The sequence below is a fragment of the Hyaena hyaena genome, unplaced genomic scaffold (genome assembly GCF_003009895.1).
Source record: "Hyaena hyaena isolate Hyena2069 unplaced genomic scaffold, ASM300989v1 scaffold_834, whole genome shotgun sequence".
Lineage (NCBI taxonomy): Eukaryota > Metazoa > Chordata > Mammalia > Carnivora > Hyaenidae > Hyaena > Hyaena hyaena.
Genome location: NW_024081469.1, coordinates 782,215 through 788,792, shown reverse-complemented (window position 1 = coordinate 788,792; position 6,578 = coordinate 782,215). Strand labels below are relative to the sequence as shown.

General features: G+C 41.1%; 1 long non-coding RNA gene across 1 annotated transcript in view; it reads left to right on the top strand.

Moving 5' to 3' along the window:
- The window catches only part of LOC120222096, a 66,544-nt gene extending 62,649 nt beyond the window's left edge, over window positions 1–3,895 (top strand). Inside the window, exons 3-4 of the long non-coding RNA XR_005525963.1 lie at window positions 501–565; window positions 3,703–3,895. This is a non-coding gene — a long non-coding RNA (uncharacterized LOC120222096). The remainder of the gene's footprint in view (window positions 1–500; window positions 566–3,702) is intronic.
- Window positions 3,896–6,578: the final 2,683 nt, after the last annotated feature.

Genomic DNA, 6,578 nt, shown 5'->3' with positions numbered 1-6,578 from the left:
ATTTTGCACATACAGTTCACATGCTGATTTCTTTTTTTCTTTTGTTGAAGCATTAATTTGAAAATGATCAGCATTCTGGAATGTTTGCTACAAACACACATTTATGGTAAAAATATACAAGCATAGGCAAAAAATCAAGTGGAGAACACAAAGCTACATGGCAATCAGCATTGTTGAAAAATCTCTGTTTAGACTCTATTTCACTTGAACTAGTGTATCATGGATGGGGCAAGAAATCTCTCTGGGGGTTTTTGGCATTTACGTAATTAGATGGAAACAAAAATAAAATACAAATATCTGCTCCCTTTAGTACCTTTTCTTAATAACTGACAAGTGACACGGGCAGTATCAACACTTGTGAGACTGAAAGAAGTAGTGCACCCCATTGGTATTTGGGGAGCCCAAATTCCTTAATTAACTTTTTACCCAAGTGGCAAAAGTAGAGGATGTTCTCAGCACTAAATTGATTATTTAGTGTACTCTCCTTCTCTCCTCCACAGGATTTTGGGGACCCAGAAAGGGTAAAGCGATGATAAGAGAAGATGCATCCTGCACAACTTTTATTGTGAGTAGAAAAAAATAGCAGAGTGAGCATAAGAACAGTTGGATTTAGAAAGATTAAAAGAGGAGAAAAGAGCAACATATCCAACTTCATTAGTCTTTTTCCTTTTTGTTTTTTATGTATATATCTTAGGGTGATGGGGAGAAAAGATAACCGGATTTCTTTTGAATGTCTTTGTGTCATTATAGAGTGAATGTTCTGTTCCTGTCTCTTTCTTTTTAGGCGAAAAACTAATAAAAATAGAAAAACATATATCAGACATTAAGCTCACTTCCCCCCCCCCCCCCCTTCCCTTTGTAAAGAACTCTTTGTTCTCTAGTGAAAATGCTGAAAAATCCCCGGGCAGCTACTCCCTGAAACAAGTGCAAAACACTTAGAGGCTTTTGGGCTGGCTGGGAGCCAGGAGCCCTCCCGCTGTCTGCTTAGAAGAGGGAAAAAAGAGGAGAGAGGGAGAGGGAGAGAGGGGAAGAGGGATGGGGGGGCAGAGGGGGAGAGAGAGAGAGAGAGAGAGAGAGAGACGGAGAGAGAGTGGGAGAGAGAGGTAGCTGGGCAGAGGAAGAGACAGAGAGAGAGAGAGAGAGAGAGAGAGAGAGAAGAGAGAGAAATTGGAGCTTCCTTTAATAGACATAGGAAGCAACGTTTTTTTTTCTTTTCCTTTTTTTCAAAACTGGCGGTCAAGCGTTAAGTAACTCCCGTCCAAATCCACCTGCTAGAAATGAACTTGGGTAACCCCCCAGGGGTGCACAAAGACAGGGAAGACAGTAACATACTCCATACTCTTTCCCACCCCCCGTTGTACTGCTTCCATTCTTTCTGCTCCCATACACAAATGCCCACAGATCTCACGCCACCCCCCTTACCCCCCAACAACAAACACAGCAAAATACATGCTCCCTTAGTCTCCTAAAAAAAAAAAAAAAAGAAAAAAAGAAAGGCTTTTCCATCTCGGTTGCGACACAGTGATAAGGGGTAGCGAACATCTCATACCTGGTGTGAATGCTAATCAGTCAGGAGTTCTCCTTTTCCCAAGACAGGGAACTGTTTCCTTCCAAATTTATTAGAACCTCCTCCACTGCCTCTTTGAAAAACCTTCTTTGTCACCCTCTCCCAAGTCCCGATACTTCTTTAAAAAAAAAATGGCTTCGGAGCTCCTTCTATTCTTGATATTGATTCTCTCTCTCTCCCCCCACCCCTCCTCCTCTCTCCTGTCTGTGTCTCTTCTGAGTGGTCTATTGATAAGTCCCTGGAGGCACTGGGTCAGCCTGCCCGTAGGAAACCAGACACAATGCACAAATCTCCGAGTGCCATTCTGCCATCAGCAAGCAGACCACGTTTAGGAGAGAGAGAGAGGGAAAAAAAACAGTAGAGCAAGAGACAGAGAGAGAGAGAGAGACCAACCGAAGGAGGGAGAGAGAGACCGAGAGAGGAAGAGAGAGGGGGGAGAGAGGGAAAGGGAGGGGGGGAGAGAGAGAGAGAGAGAGGGAGAGAGAGAGGGAGAGAGAGAGACACACGGAAGGAGAGAGAGAGTGTGTGAGAAAAAGACTGATTGGAGCAGGAGGGAGGGAGAGAGAGAAAGGGAGAGGGAGAGAGAGCGCGAGGGAGAGCGACACTGCCAGTCAGGTTAATCATCCCTACTTTAATTAGCTGTTCGGCTTAGACATAAAACAATTGAATTTGAATGATCTGTCAGCAGGCTCGGCTGAACCAAAGGGGAAAAGCGAATATTACAAAAAGACTGTTGGTGTGTTCTGATAAGCAATACTGCTCGTACTGACAAATCCTCAAAGGGGGAACTATTAAAACTTACAACTAAACAAAAAGTGCAAATACAAATGGCACTAGATAGAGGTCTTTAAAAAAAAGGGAGTTTTCTCCTCTAGCTTTATGAACGGTAGATATTTATGTGCAGGTGCCAACATATTAGGGTCTGCGTGTGATGTGTGAAAGTTTATTAACGATGGTCTAGGAGTGCAGCAGACAGATGCTGCAGAGAACAAGACAGGTACAGTCAGATGCCGAGTCTAGATCTTGGAGGGAGATGGATGCTGGAAGAGGCACCATGGCAAGAGATCAGCACAGACAAAGTCAGTGGGCAGACACGCAGACAGATTTTAGGCAAGGCACGATCTCATCTAAAAAGGCAAAAGTTCTGATGCAATAATAGGTGCAAAACAATCCATCCATCCTCTCTCCCGGGAGCACTCTAAGGTACAGTTAAAATGGATTAATCTTTGTGACAAACAGAGCTGGCAAGGCAGACTATGGCAGACACGGAAGGCGATTCGCAGACCCAGAGAATACCAGAGCTGGCAAAAGCCACGGAGATCCATCTCCCCAGTGCCCTAATTTAGCAGACGAGGAAACTGAGGTCCAGAGACCTAGGCTAATAAATCACAAAGGCAATAGCAAGTCGACATTGGAACCTAGGGCCCCAGTGGCCCACCAGGCTGGCGCTCTTTCTATCATACCAGCTAACCTCCAGTTTTCTTTACAGACTCTGGCCCAACAGGTATGGATACCAACCTTGTCTCTAGAATAACAGGATTCCTCCATCTCTACAGTTAGTGTACAAACCTCTAGTTTTTAAAATGTATAAATAGCTAAGTCGAAATATTTTCCTGTCCATTTTGAATTCTAGGGCTAGGGACTTAAGTCTTAAATCAGTCTCAGATAAAAAGCAGAAAAATATAGCATTGTTGAGGCCCTGTCTCAGCAAGGTATAGTTGGTGCCACATTCCAAGCTAACGAAGACCAGTGGATCGATCCACAGAGACCTCTCCCAGAGTTTGCAATTCTCTCTATGTATATTATCTACTGTATTTCACCATGTAAGAAGATGCTGTTTTCTCCTACAACTGATTTCTAAAATATAGGCACACTGTGGGTGAAAGAGATTGAGGCTATCAGCCTACAATGCCGTTCTAAATCACCGGTGAGATTTGCTACCTGGAAGATTAACTGTGGGCAACTTTTCCTATATATTTCAATTGAAATGAGCTTCTAAAAGAGAAAGGGAAAGCAGTATTATATGCCCATATATTGGATGGTATCTTTTTTTTGGACACATATGATCATATTCAGTAAGGATCTATCTCCCTTTTGACAACAGATAATTGAAGGTACTTTTTTTTTTCTTTAAGGGGGAAGAGGTGCTTATGAAGAGAGCTGTACCATCAGGTGTTACTGGAGAGAAGAAGCCTCCTGTCCTAACCCAAGAATCATGATGTATATAAAAGGGAAAACTCCTCAGTCATGCTTCAGTGACGATGTTGCTACTTAAGGTGGAAGAATAATATTGAGAGAAATGTCAGGCACCTGGAAGCCCACTGGAAGGCAAGTAAGCTGAGAGAAGTCATAGCCAAAGTCATTTAGTTTATTTGTACATTAAATGCTTTAACAATGGCTGCTGTGACATGTCTAAAACACCCGGTCCACAATCAGTCAGTTTAGGGAGAGGTGGCCACTGATTTTGACACTGGTCCTTCCGCAGGTCTCAAAGCACCTGATAGGCAAGAGGCTAGAGCAGAGAAGTGATGTGCTTAGTAAATGCATGTTGGGTAAATTGGGTGAAAGAGGGAATGGGCTTTGGAGTCAAAGAGACCTTTATAACACTGCATAAGTCATGGACACTCTCAGAGCCTCAGTTTTCCTACCTGTAAAATGTAAAATGTGATAATATTAATCCCATATGGTTGTTCTGAGCATGACATGAGCCAACATATATGAAGTCCATGGATGGGTATTACGTGGTAATTATTATTGAGGTAGGTATAAAGTGAGTGTATAAATAAATAAAACTGCATACTATGGATGTGCTGAGTATATTATATTCAAAGCATGTAGGTTCGAGACAGGGATACTCATAGCAAAGCAAGGACCTAATGTACAGATTTCTATTAGAAAGGATTGGCAGAGAGATTACAAAGCTTAGAATCCCAAAGTTCTAGAACTTAAACTTCAAAGATCATCTGAGGATTGTTTGATCTCTTTCTACCCAGACTTTGTATATTTCCCAGCTCATAATAATAATAACAAACATATTACTGAGTACTTGGTCTGTGCTCAGCACTCTGCTAAGTACTTTATATTTGTTCCGTACATTAGTGTCACAGCAACTCTATGAATTAGGCACTACAAATCCTCATTTCATAGGAAAAGAAACTGAGGAACAGAGCGGGGAGGTAACGTGCTCAAGAACACACAGCTAGTAAGTCTGGAGCCAGAGATGAAATCCAGGCAGGGTGACTTTGAAGCTTGTATCCTTAGCCATGATGCTGGGCTGGCACATGGTAGGTATTATTCAGTAAATACGTGTTGAATAAATAATCAAAAACATAAAACACCAGTGTTTTGATTTCATTAAAAATAAGCAAAAGGCTGTGCACAAACACTTGTGCTCGGATTATACAATCTGTACCTCTACTTCTTTAGTAGCTCACTTCAGGTGGTGGCCCTTCCTCAGAAGCCAGAGTGAGCCATGTCCCCGTGTGGTGCTGAAAATGGATGAGGTGAAGACTGCTGGCCATGACCACCCAGGGCATTTAAATATCTGACGGCATTTTCAGCACTTTGAGGGTAGTGTTAGCACACGGGTTATTAATTGGCTTAATTCCAGTTCAGATAATTACATCGTGTCTCTTTAATTTTTCCCCGACTATGCCATTCTTCATTTCCTGTCACAAATGTGCTCTTTAAAAAGGCATATGAACACACAAAAACATATAGCTATATTTAAGGTTTGCATAATAATAAGGGGTGTTCTTTTTTTTCTAACCGATTACTGTATAGGAGCCATGTAATAAACGAATGAATAGGCAAAAGAATTAAAGTCATTGCAAAAAGATAACTAGCTGAAGCTAATATTTGAAATAAACAGATTTTTAAACCATTTCCTTGGTGACAGGATTCCAATCACACAGTTTTTTCCTCATGGGCAGATATTTCAAGAGCCGATGACCTTATCATGATGCTCATGATAAACTGATTTCCTTATACTATATAGTTTCCAGCATAAAAATTAGCAATGAAAACTGATCTTTTAAAGTAGAAATAACACTAGGTTCTGAATGGTACAGTATATTGAACTCTTTTAGAATAGTCATTAATACAACGATTAGACCCTGACTTACTTGGCAGGTTTTTTCCTCACCAAACATATTACTAGAATAATCTTCAAATTACGGAAGAAAAGGACAAAGGATCCCAACTTAATAAGCTTAGGAAAGTTTGACAGTCATAACACACACAACCCTTCTTTTCCCAAAGAATTCTTGGCCTTTGAAATATGGACTGTGTCTACATGATACCAAAGAAAATCTACTGGAGGCATGTACTTGAATCATGTGCACAAATAGTTGAGTGTACTCATGGTAGAGCATGATTTATTAGTCCTTTTCAGTGTACATTTGTATGAACAAGTCACCGAATATAGGGAGCATAGAAAGTAAGAGAATAAAGGGTTAATTTATTTACTATGCATGAGAGTTTCTAGACCTTTGCTTCCTCGGCTTTTAGTTCAAAATTCCATGCATACTCTGCACATAATAATAAATGCCATAATTCAATGTATGCCATAATTTGATTTACTTTCAAGCACCTTTTCTGGTTCAGCTCTCAAAGCTTTCTTTCCTATAAACTTCCTCCAAATTATTCGTTGTGGCCCTCCGTAAATCATCATTTAAAATCAGTGTTTGTGGGATGACTCCAGTCCTGTGGAGAGATTTGTATCAAACCAGCCCAATTTCCTCTTGTGAATCAGTGGTCAAGTTCCAGGCCCTATCTGAGAATAAGACAAACTGAAAAAAAAAAGAATAAAATCTCAGCCCTTTTCTATTTCTTTGACCCCTAAAATAATGCTAGCAGTCATTCAGTGACTGTCCTCGTTTGTCACTCATGCCTTGAGGCTGAGATCTTTGGGACAAGGTCTTTACATTCGCCTTGGCATATTTAATGTAATGTCCAGTATTGCACCTGCTCTTGATGGTAGATGGTATCTCAAATGAGCTGATGGCAACAA